This window comes from Artibeus jamaicensis, unplaced genomic scaffold (assembly GCF_021234435.1).
Source record: "Artibeus jamaicensis isolate MK-2021 breed Jamaican fruit bat unplaced genomic scaffold, CSHL_Jam_final contig_233, whole genome shotgun sequence".
NCBI lineage: Eukaryota > Metazoa > Chordata > Mammalia > Chiroptera > Phyllostomidae > Artibeus > Artibeus jamaicensis.
This window is the reverse complement of record NW_026521486.1, coordinates 48,532,094-48,545,328: the sequence shown is the minus strand read 5'-3', so window position 1 is coordinate 48,545,328 and position 13,235 is coordinate 48,532,094. Positions and strand designations below refer to the sequence as shown.

The 13,235-nt window shown below is 40.0% G+C and overlaps 1 protein-coding gene and 1 pseudogene across 7 annotated transcripts in view; one reads left to right on the top strand and one right to left on the bottom strand.

The window, feature by feature from the left end:
• SPATS2 (spermatogenesis associated serine rich 2) overlaps positions 1-13,235 on the bottom strand; it is a 114,305-nt gene that overhangs the window by 70,766 nt on the left and 30,304 nt on the right. The window lies entirely within an intron of this gene.
• Positions 1,263-10,579, top strand: LOC119041541 (60S ribosomal protein L32-like; annotated as a pseudogene).

Below are 13,235 nucleotides of genomic sequence, written 5' to 3'. Positions count from 1 at the left end.
AATGTCCTATTACCATGATCTGCATAATGGTTATATGGGTATGTTCACTGGGTAAAAATTCATCAAATTGTACCCTTACAGATTTTGCATTTCACTCTGTATATATTACATACAAAAGTTGACCAAATAGGCTAGACATCCTTTTACCACTTAATGTAATAGTTTACACGTTATTTTCCACTCCCCCTACCATGCACTGCCTGTACCCCTGGCTGAACACTAACATGGGGGCTTTTCTGCCCCTACTATTCTACACTAATCTGATGTATCAGACCTATTCAATGACAGTCGTGCCCACAATTACAACTACATATTATACTGAAATACTAAATAATAAACTATGAGTGTAAAAAAGTTGCTATTTCTTTAAAAACTAAGTTGAAGGCTCTGGAAGACTAAATACAAATAATTTGAAAAACTGTCCTCAGTTTAGGTGAGGACATAAATAAGTGATGAGACACATAAATAAGCTTGGGGAATTAAAAATCTAGGAGGAGTCCATACTCATTGCTTCAAGTAACTAAGAGTTCTCACTACACTTAGAAAGGCTGTAATTGGAAGTTTCAAGCAATACATCATGGGGTGTAATTAATGCCAAAAAGATGCAGAACTCTAATCAGCAGACTCATACATAATATATCATAAGGATGGTGAATAAATGTATTACTTGTTTTAAGCTGAAATAAAATGCATATGGTACGTATGTATGATTTTTAGCTCCTGCTTTAACCAACTTTTCAATTAACAGTAAACTATATAAGATAGAATAGTAACAGATAAGAAAACTTCTATAATCCAAGAAAACTTGTAATAACTTTTGGCAAATTAATATATTAACTGCAAACAACTCTACTTATTAAAATGACAAAAGAGGAATCAACTGACCAAAACTGAGACTGAAGTATTTCAAAGAATATGCCACCCTGGCTAGTGTGGCTCAGTAGATTGAGTGTCAGCTTGCTAACCAAAAGGTCTCAGGTTTAATTCCCAGCCTGAGCACATGCCTGGGTTGTAGGCCAGGTCCCCAGTTAGGAGTGTGCAAGAGGCAAACAATTGATGCTTCTCTCGTACATCGATGTCTCTCTCCCACTCTTCCTCCCTTCTCTAAAAATAAATGAAACATTTTTAAAAATAAAAAATTAAAGAATATGTCTTTGGTGCCATATTAATTATCATTAACCAAAAGGACAGCATGGTTACCCTATTGTGGCATAATCAGGGGAATTTAAGAGTTAAATAGTTTAGCTTCAGTCATAGTTGACATGGAAAGCGTGCTCAAAAACTGGAATGCAATGACTCCAAGAGGTCAACGAGCAATTCAACCTTTGTGCCCCAAGGGGTCTACAAGCAATGGAGATGGTGTTGAAGGGTGAGAAAGTGAAGAAGAGTGCATAATAAAAGCTTGCTTTAGACTTAGGTGGGAAACCCCACCCAGCTAGGCAGCAGAAGATTTGAAAATTTTACCCCAGGGCATGACTTGACCACGAGCCCCAGAACCAATCACCAACCAGAGCACGAGCTGATCACGAGCTCTGCGGGCCAATCCATAGTAAGACCACGAGCCCTGGTATAGCCCTGAGCCAACTGCTAACTGCCACCTCTCGCTTCTGCAAAGCTGCTTGCTTGCTCCGCTCCTATAAAAGCCCTAGCTTGTAAGCGTTAGGTGCGACTCTCATTTGCAGCCATTTTGGCACCCGTTTCCGGAGACACGCCGAGAGTTCGCCCCTGCGCAGGTAAAACTTTGAAACTTTGGCCAATAAACCATCTTTGACTACCCGACAGTCTCCGACCCTTCTTGCTCGCAAGGACTGGATGTAACAATGGTACCTGAGCCACTGTGTTCCAGGGAGGGAACATCTGTGATGCAGATAAAGAACGGATAAAGAAATACTAGGAAAATCACAGCCTGACTGCAACTCTTATCTAACTAACCTTTTTCCAAACCCATTACCTACCCATTCCTGTTCTTTAGAAAAAGGTCAGCTTCAGATAAGATGTTAAGATAGTTTTTAGAGTACGTAATGTGATGTCTTCTCAGACTGTCAGATTATGAATAAAGCACCCATAAAGATTCGATCCTGCCCTGGCTGGTGTAGCTCAGTGAATTGAGCACGGGCCTGCAAACCAAACAACTGAGGTTCAATTTCCGGTCAGGGCACATGCCTGGGATGCAGGCCAGTTCTCAGCAGGGGACACACAAGAGGCAACCATACATTGATATTTCTCTCCCTCTCTCCTTCCCTTCCCCTCTAAAGATTAAAAAAAAAAAAAGATTCAATCCTTGTCTCTACTAATCGGTTCTGGTAATAACAGGCAGCACAAAGGCCACCTTTTCTGATTTCATATCCTGGTTAATATTGAGTGTAATAGAGGTCTTAGAAGAAGATGGGTGTTGAGAGGCCTACACAGGGCTCAAGAACCAAGGTCTGAGTATCACTGAAATGGAAAAACAAGGCCCTGGCTGGTGTAGCTCAGTGGCTTGAGCATGAGCCTGGGAACCAGAGGATCGCGGTTCAATTCCCAGTCAGGGCACATGCCTGGGTTGCAAGCCAGTTCCCTGCAGGCCAGCTCCCAGCAGGGGACGCATTAGAGGCAAACATACATTGATGTTTCTCTTCCTTTCTCCTTCTCCTCTAAAAAGATAAATAAATAAATAAATAAATAAATAAATTATTTTTTTTTAAAAAGGAAAAACAATGGTCTGATGAAAAAATAGAAAGATGCTTTTGCTAACAAATTTTCCTTGAAAGTTAAACTTTCTGTAAAACACAGTATTTTTTTTAAAATTTTATTTTTAGAGAGAGGGAAAGGAAAAGAGTAAGAGAGGGAAAGAAACAGCAATGTGTGGCTGCCACTCACATGCCCCCCACAGGGGACCTGGCCCACAACCCAGACAGTGCCCTGACTGGGAATCAAACCAGCAACCCTTTGTTTTGCATGCCAGCACTCAATCCACTGAGCCACACTAGCCAGGGCTTAATCTTTTTTTTTAATCCTCACCAAAAGTTATGTTTAGAGAAGAAAGGGGGGGAGGGGGGAGAGCGAGAGAGAGAGAGAACATGCACCCTGACAGAGGTTGAACCTGCAACCTAGGTATGTGCCCTGATCAGAAATCAAACTCACAAACATTCTAACCAACTGAGCCAGCTGGCCAGGACTCAATCTTTATTTAATACCTAATACATGCCAGGAAATGCACTAAGCTATTTTATACACATTACCCTCTTTAATCCTCACAAGAATGCTGCAAGATAAAAGAAACATACTTCTGAAACAAGCAAAAAAAAGATAACAAGAAATACAGAGATAGAACAGGGAAGATAAGGGAGGTCAAACCAAATGACTGCAAGTCTTCTGATACTTAAAACAGGAAAGAAAGCAAGAAGACTTGAGGGCATGAAGGAATACGTAAGAAAACTAACATCTACTGCCTAACATGTGCCAAACACTGGTATATCCTCAATACACAAATTTCATATAATTTTGTTTGGTAATTATTATTCATTTAATTGAAGAACTTGGGATTATAAGAATTTCCAGAATTTTCATCAAACAGCTGGTGAGTGGTGGGGTGGTGATTCAAACCCAGGTCTACAAGACTACAAATTCTATTTCTTTCCACAATACCACACTAGTGCTTCAAAATCAGGGATATGCAAGGGAAGAAATCTGAGGAAAATAAACATATCATGAAGCAGCAAAGGTCCAGTAAAAGTAAGTATGAATTTGGAGCAGAAAATGCCAACCCTTTACTCTCTTCTCCCTAGGTTCAACTCCACGGTAAGAAGTATTTTCATGGGGAAGATGCTAAAGTTGTAATAAATTAACACATACTCTTATAGACTAAAATTAGGAAGGGGAGTTTCACCTCCTTTCAAATTATTACTACTGGTCTTTACTAATTAACTGCCTACAAAATAGTAAGTCAAGGACAGTGTTACAGAACTTGCTACCTAACCATTTGAAGCTACAGTTTAAGTCTCTGTTTAATATTCAAACACTAATCTGAGGAAGTATTCTAATGCCAATTAAAATAATAGAAAACATCATCTAAGAGTAACTTACTTTTCTTTCATTTTGAAAACATTTTATTTACAACAAATACTAGTAAGGACCTAAGACTAACAGACATTGCACTTCTGGCCAAGATGGAGGCATGGGTAGATAGACTTTGCCTCCTTGCACAACCAAAAGGACAACAACAAATTTAAAAACAAAAAATAACCAGAACTGCCAGAAATTAGAACTGTATGGAAGTCTGACAACCAAGGAGTTAAAGAAGAAACATTCATTCAGACTGGTAGAAGGGGTGGAGACAGGCAGCTGGGGCAGAGAAGACACACAGCAAGGTGGTGGCTGGAGGACTGGGGCAGACAAGGCAGCAGGTGGTGGGCCAGGCAGTCCCACATTTATGTGCAGATAAAGAAGGGGAACAACTGGGGAGCGAGATAGACCACACAACCCAGGGTTACAGCATGGGAACAGAAAGCCTCAAAACCTGTGGCTATAAAAACCTATGGGGGTTACGGGGGCAGAATGAAGTCCCAGCCTCACAGGAAAGTCCACTGGAGAGAACCACAGTGTCCTAGTACACAAACCCACCCACCTGGGAATCAGCACCAGAAGGGCCCAAGTTGCTTGTGGGTAGCAGGGGAAGTGACTGAAAGCCAGCTGAGAGCTGAGCAAGTATCACTGATCCCTCTTGGACCCCTCCCCCACATATAGCACCACAACCCAGAGACATGGGTTGCCCCACCCTGGTGAATACCTAAGGCTCTGCACCTTACTACATTAACAGATGCACCACAAAATATGACCCAAATGAAAGAACAGATCAAAGCTCCAGAAAAAATACAACCAAGTGATGAAGAGATAGCCAACCAATCAGATGCAGAGTTCAAACCACTGGTAATCAGGATACTCAGAGAAATGGTTCAGTATGTTTGCAAAATAGAGGAAAGAGTGAAGGCTATGCAAAGTGAAATAAAGAAAAATATACAGGGAATAACAGTGATGGGAAGGAAACTGAGACAAATCAACGATTTTGAGCAGAAGGAATAAACAAACATTTGGCCAGAATGAAGAAACAAGAATCAAATAAATGAGAGGCCTGGGAACCTTTGGGACATTAAATGCTCCAACACCCTAATCATAGAGGTGCCAGAAGGAGAAGAGGACAAGCAACAAACTGAAAATTTATTTGAGAACATAAAGGAGAACTTCCCCAATCTGGCAAAGGAAATAGACTTCCAGGAAGCTCAGGAAGCTCAGAGGGTCCCAAAGAAGTTAGAACCAAGGAAGCACACATGAAGGCACATCATAATTATACTACCCAAGATCAAAGATAAGAAGAGAATCTTAAAAGCAGCAAGAGAAAAGAAAAGTTACCTACAAAGGAGTTCCTTCCCATAAGATTCTCAGCTGATTTCTCAAAAGAAACCTTGCAAGCAAGAAGGGGCTGAAGAGAAGTATTCCAAGTCATGAAAGGTAAGGCCTACATCCAAGACTGCTCCAGCAAAGCTTTCATTTAGAATGGAAGGGCATACAAAGTACTTCCCAGATAAGGTCAAGTTCAAGGAGTTCATCATCATCAAGCCCTTATTGTATGAAATGTTAAAGGAACTTATCTAAGAAAAAGAAGATCAAAACTGGGAACAAAACAGTAATGACAACAAACAACTATCAACAACTGAACCTAAAAAAACAAAACCAAACTAAGCAAACAACTATAACAGCAACAGAATCACAGAAATGGAGATCACATGGAGGGTTACCAGTGAGGAGCTGGTGGGGGAAGAATAGGGGAAAAGGTAAGGGAATAAGAAGGATAAATGGTAGGTACAAAATAGACAGGGGAGGTTAAGAATAATATAGGAAATGGAGAAGCCAAAGAACTTACATGTATGACCCATGGACATGAACTAAAGGGACTGGGGGCCAGGGCGTGCAGGGCAGAGGAGGATAAACGGGAGAAAAAATTGGGACGACTGTAATAGCATAATCAATAACATATACTTATTTAAAACACACTAACAAACATTGGCTTGTTATCAAAAACCAGAATACGGACCCATTTATTTTGACCTTTTATGGTGAAGAAAACTGTGAAAGACTTTGAAATGAACCAAAAAGATCACTGGGCACCTCCAATGCAAAAATTGGTCCTGTGTAACGTGCACCCTTCCTAGTTATCTGATTCTGCAGGGTTGGTATCCTTTGTGATGTTTGAGCTATTTTATATCTGTAAGTTGTAGATAGCTGACTGAGAGCAATGCAAAGGATTCTATACACAATCAAATAGATTCTGACCAGTGAAGGGAGGAATGTCAAGTGGAAAAGGCCAGTTTTACATCAATCTGCAAATACACTTCAGCATTCTTGATCCTATATATGCATAGTACTTTGAATTTTCCTTTGAATTACTTTTAATATCTTACTGATTCTTTCAATAATTAACTAGTTCAATAATATCTTTTACATGTGTTCATTTCATGTTTGTATGAAAATCATAATTTTGCCTATTTTTAAATAATCCTTTAACAACAAATTTCACACATGAAGTAAATACCATGGAAAATGAACATTTTAATGTAAAGGCTCAAGGGAAGGAAACGTCCTTTTCCATTCAGGTATATATTTTTAAAAGGCCAGACAAAACGTTGTCTTGTCTCTTCCAAGCTCCAACATTTTTAAGACTCTAAGAGCAGTCATTGCTGAAGCTGGTAGCTCTTGAAGGAGCCTGTAACTCACAAAAGAATTCTTTCAAATGGTACTTCCAGCTGCTTTTTTCCTGATGCATAGTGTAAAAAAAAAGCACTGTCTTAGGAACAGAAGCTTCATCATTTCAGAAATGCTAAGAATCTTTTATCTGAATTATTTTTATTAATTACACTCACCAATAAAATAGAAGGCACTTTTTAAAATTTTCCTTTACAACCCCTTGCTTATTTTTTAAATATATTTTATTGATTATGCTATTACAGTTGTCCCATTTTCCCCCCTTCATTCCCCTCCACCCTGCACATCCCCTCCCATCCACATTCCTCCCCTTTAGTTCATGTCCATGTGTCATACATGTAAGTTCTTTGGCTTCTACATTTCCCATACTATTCTTGCCCTCCCCCTGTCTATTTTCTATCTACCATCTATGCAACATTTCTCTGTAACTTTCCCCCCCTTCCCACTCCCTTATTGCTAACCCTCCATGTGATCTCCATGTCTGTGGTTCTGTTCCTGTTCTACTTGTTTGCTTTTGTTTTTATTTTAGGTGTGGTTGCTAATAATTGTGAGTTTGCTGTCATTTTACTATACATGTTTTTTATCTTCTTTTTCTTAGATAAGTCCCTTTAACATTTCATATAATAAGGGCTTGATGATGATGAACTCCTTGAACTTGACCTTATCTGGGAAGTACTTTGTATGCCCTTCCATTCTAAATGAAAGCTTTGCTGGATAGATTAATCTTGGATGTAGGTCCTTTCCTTTCATGACTTGGAATATCTCTTTCCAGCCCCTTCTTGCCTTCAAGGTCTCTTGAGAAATCAGCTGACGGTCTGATGGGAACTCCTTTGCAGGTAACTGTCTCCTTCTCTCTTGCTGCTTCTAGGATTTGCCCCTTCATTTTAATCTTGGCTAATGTAATTATGTTGTACCTTAGTGTGTTTCTCCTTGGGTCCAACTTCTTTGGGACTCTCTGAGCTTCCTGGACTTCCTGGAAGTCTATTTCCTTTGCCAGATTGGGGAAGTTCTTCTCTATTATTTGTTCAAATAAGTTTTCCACTTGTTGCTCTTCCTCTTCTGATACCCCTGTAATTTGGATGTTGGAACATTTAAAGATGTTTTGGAGGTTCTTAAGCCTCCCCTCATTTTTTTTGAATTCTTGTTCCTTCATTCTGTTCTAGTGGGATGTTTCTTTCTTCCTTCTGGTCCACTCCATTGATTTGAGTCCCAGTTTCCTTCCCATCACTCTTGGTTCCCTGTGCATTTTCCTTTATTTCATTTAGCATAGCCTTCATTTTTTCCATCTAATTTACTACCAAATTCAACCAATTCTGTGAGCATCCTGATCACCAGTGCTTTGAAAGGTGTCTCTGATAGGTTGGCTATCTCTCATCACTTAGTTGTATTTGTTCTGGAGCTTTGATCTGTTCTTTGATTCGCACCATTTTTTGTCTTGACACACCTGTTACGTACTGAGGGGTGGGGCCTTAGCTGTTCACCAAGGCTGGCAACCCATGTCGCTGGGTTGTGACTCTGTATGTGGGGGCAAGAGGGAACAATGACGCTTGCTTGCTCTCTGCTGGATTTCAGTCCCTTCCACCACTTCCCCCAGGCAAACTGGGCCTTTCTGGTGCTGATTCCTGGGTGGGTGGGTTTGTATACATTCTAGGACCCTGTGGGTCTCTCCGACAAACACTCCCGTGAGGCTGGAGTCTCTCCCTGCACCTCAACCCCCACAGGTGTTTTCAGTTGATATTCTGAGGCTTTATTTCCCCGCACTGGAGCCCTGGGTTGTGCAGTCTGTCTTGCTCCCCAGTTTTGCCTGGTTCATCTGCCCATGAATGTGGGGCCACCCAGTCCGCCAGCCACCTTGAGTGCCATACCCCTCCATAATTCACCGCCTCGCTGGGTCCATGTATTGATACCCCCATGCCCAGGGTCTGCCAGCCACCACTTTTTTTCCTCAACTCCTCTCCGTCTAGTGCCCAACTCCACCCTTCCTACTGATCTGGATAAATGTGTCTATTTTAACTCCTTTCTTGTCAGACTTCCATACAGTTCAATTTTCTGTCAGTACTGGTTGTTTTTTTGTTTCTAAATTGTTGTTGTCCTTATTTTGGTTGTGCGAGGAGGCACAGCGTGTCTACCTATGCCTGCCTCCATCTTTGCCTCACATTTTCATACTGAATTAAAAATCTACATTTGATAAACTCTTTTTTTGATCCAAAAGATTTTTTTGGCCAATTACATCTGTACAATCATAAAAACAACACTACATCTGTTATTTTCAAAATAATGTCTCTTTTCAAAATATTGTATGACAGTTGAAAGGGCATAACTTGATTCAATATATACATATAGCTTAAAGAAGTCCAAACCAGAAGTCCACACACAAACTAAACATTAAATGAACAACATATTTTAAATTTATTAATACATGCAGAAAGAGCATATCAATGCTCAGATCTTCTGGCTTTCTGAGCCCCTAATTTAAAATGTCTCTAATATCACTAGTCTCTATGGAACTGCAAAGCAGCTTTTTTCTTCTCCTCTCTTAAGATCAAACTAATCTGCCAACACTCCAAGGAAAGAAAGAATAAAATCAAGTAGCACTAAAAATCTTTACATTCAACACTCATTCAGATCCTCCCAAACCACTCTCATGGCTTATAACATGTGAGAAAACTATTGCTCTAGCAAGTAATTACTCTGTCCAAAAATGAACAGAGCAATTTTAGACTGGAAATAATCTGCTATCCATGTCATTCATAAATCAATGCCACTACAATTCTTAAAATGAATGCATAATGCATGCAGCATATCACAAATTGAATATTCTAAAAGATAAGTTTCCATCTAGTTGAAATTAGTTAAGTAATACTAGCAGATCCGAAAGTATGAAAAGTTAACTCTTCCTTCTCCCCACCTACTCCCCCCCAAACCAAACGTGTGTCAACAGGAAGAGAAGAGAATGCAGACAAACAACTGAAAAGGTACAGAATGCTAAGTTCAAAAGGAGATGTTAGCTCTTCCAAGTTGCAACTGAAGTTAAAGAACTGTAGTGAGAAGTCTTCCCCATTTTCAGTAGTGCAAGATGGGTATATATCGTCCTTCTCCTTAGAAATGTAACTTACTCCCAAACTGTCTTTTCTGATTCTTCTGGAGGTTCTCATACCATTACAAATTATTAACATGTATTAACATGTGTCAAAGCTCTGTAAAATCATATTTCAAATATCTAATAAAAAAATGACTGAGCCCTGACCCACTCAGTTGGTTTGGGCCTCATCCTGAGAGGCTAAGATTGCGGGTTTAATCCCCATTCAGGGCACATACAGGAAGCAACCAATGAGTACATAAATAGGTGGAAAAACAAATTAATGTATGTGGGAGTGTGCATGTGTCTCTCTCTTCCTAAAATAAATTTTTTAAAAGTGAATTGGTCAACCACCTCCTACTCAGCACCATACCTGCCCTCAGATCCCTCATGAAACCCAAGATCATCAAAAAGAGGATGGAGCAGTTCACCTGGCACCAGTCAAATCGGTATGTCAAAATTAAGCATAACTGGTGGAAACCCAGAGGAAATAGAGTGCGCACAAGATTCAAGGGCCAGCTACTGATGTCCAGCATTGGTTATGGGAGCAACCAGAAAACAAAGCACACGCTGCCAACTGGCTTTTGGCAATTCCTGATCAATGATGCCAAAGCACTTACAGTACTGCTGATGTACAACAAATCTTACTGTGCTGAGACTGTTCACAGTGTCTCCTGAAGGAGCCACAAAGCCACAGTGGAAAGAGCAGCCCAGCTGGCCAGCAGACTCACTGGTCCCAATGCCAGGCTGTGTAGAGAATAAAAGGATTGGAGAGCTTATGTGCACAATGTATTTGTGTTAATAAAACCATGAAATTCTGCCATCTGGCATTTCAAAAATAAGATAAAGTAACTAAATAATTTAAAAGGAAAGTTAATAGCCTTTTTCCTCTACTCCCAATTCAACAATGTACAGATCTGGATACCAAGAAAATAAAACAAGTAAATGATTAAATACAGGCATTTCTTCTTTCTAAAAGTGGGAAGAGTTACAGCAGGTAGTTATTTCTATTATAACTTCTTATTCACTAAGCTACCTTCTTTTTTCAGATCGTCAGAGAGTTAGTTTGGTGTACAAAACCAGAAAGGAGGGTAAAGAAAAAAGCAAAATGGGAATAACATAAAAATACAATATTCATATTGCCTATATGACCATAAACAAATAAGGTAAAACATCACTGCCACCTTCTTCTATCTACAACACTGATTTTCAACCTGTGTGTTGCAAGAATTTTTGAAACATGCAATACATGACTATTTAGTCAGGGGCACTGACCTCTTTTCCCTTAGATGGTCATATAAAAAAATGACAACAGCCAACACAATAATAGCCATCCAGTGTGAATGAATCAAAATTATACCTTTTTTTTAATCAGACTGGCAAAAAATATATTTTTTGCTGTGCCACAGAATTTTGGTAATTAGTTGATGTGTCATGAGATGAAAAAGGTTAAAAATCACTGATCTACAGAGAAAAGAAAAAAATAACACAATGGCCTCTAAAAGCATATATCATAAAATACCAATTATTTTACTTCCAGAGCCAGATCACTACATAAGGTGAACCAAGTCTTTTCAGATGGAGTCAGGGAGTAATGCAGTTCTAGACACTATTCCCAATGCCATCTGAAGTCTCTTGTAACCTGTTTTACCACCTGCTCTAGAGTCTACAGATTTTTAATTATTTCTATCACCTACTCCCTTGGGAATATTACTGCAGGCATTAAGAAAGCTAGCTAAACTAGCCCTGGCTGGTATGGCTCAGTGGACTGAGTGCCAGCCTGTGAACCAAAGGGTCACTGGTTCGATTCCCAGTCAGGCACATGCCTGGGTTGAAGGCCAGGTCCCCAGTGTGGGGTATGTGAGAGGCAACCACACACTGATGTTTCTCTCTCTCCCTCCCTTCCCCTCTCTAAAAAATGATTAAATAAAATCTTTAAAAAAATAAAAACAATAAAGCAGAAACCTTAAAAAAAAAAAAGCTAGCTAAACTAATTCAATGGGAAGTACAGTAACAAACAGGCACACATACTCTCCAGCCCTTGTAAAAACGTTTATCAACTCAAACAAATCTATAAATGGTAGAACTTTAATAGTTTGTGAGATTCTGTTTGCTTCGCTTGTTTTCTCTTTGGGATTGGAAGCACCACTGTGCTTACTTTAATACAAAAGGAAAAAGAATGTCAAGTCAAAGCCTCCCAGGTCCTACCTCCACTGAAGACAAGAGGCATTTGTTACTGTGGAGTCTCCTTCCACAGCTCTCAACATCTTGACAAATCCATTCTTGAACATTAAATGAAGGGAGGTGATCTCCTACCTGCATCCCCACGAACAGGGAAGAGAGAGAGCCTATCCTAATAAAGCAAGACCCAACTACATTCCAGCTTCCAAAACTTTTTGATATGCAGGGCAGCAGGGCATTTTGTCTTTTAGAACATATTTGCAGGCTCTTTAATACTACTCCCATCAAAAGGCAGAGTCTAATTCCCCTTTCCATAAAGAGAATGAAGCAGAAATAATACTGAGCAACCTCAGAAGTTAGGTCACAGAAGCTGATAAAATTTCTGCCTGGAGCTCTCCCAGGTCAGGCAACTTTGAAGCCTGAATCACCATGTAAGATATCCAGCTTCCGTAAAGCCCTCGTGCTGGAGAGACTATGACCAGAACTCAGAGAGCTAGGTGCTTGAGTAGTGCCAGCTGTTTGAGTCTTCCCAGCCCAGCCATCAGACATGTGAATGAGAGATCATCTCCGGGCTGCCTCCGACTGCACTAAGAGCCTTTGGTGAGGAAGTCTTTTAAATGATTCCATTTCCAGCTACCATCTGATTGCAACCTCATGAGAAACCCTGAGAAACAATCGCCTAGCAAAGCCTAAACACCAGAACCATAAAAGATAAAAAGGAGTGTTATTTTTACACCACTCAATTTGGTGTGGTGTGTCACACAGCAACAGATAACCAAAACAGATTTTGGTGTAGGGAGTGGGTGGTTCCCATAACAAAAAATTAAATTGCTTGGCTTTGGTACTGGGTGGCAGGAGAAGGGAACAGGGCCTTTAAAAGCCCTAGCTGGGCTGGGATGGGACTAAAAAAAAGAAAACTGTACTTGAACAATAATTAAATAAATTTTAATAAATAAATAAAATAGACAAAAAAAAAAAAAAAAGCCCTGGCTAGGTAGCTCAGTTGGTTAGAGAGCCGTCCTGATACACCAAAGTTGTGGGTTAAACTGCCCATCAGGGCACACACAAGATTCAACCAATGAACACATAAGTAAGTGGAACAAATTGATGTGTGTCTCTCTCAAATGAATAAAAAATTTTCAAAGGGAGAGGAAGGGCACTGAAAGTGTTAGTGAATGCCTGAAGGGTCTTAAGGACACCGTTAGGAAAAGCTTCGAGGAAGATGTCAATAAAAATT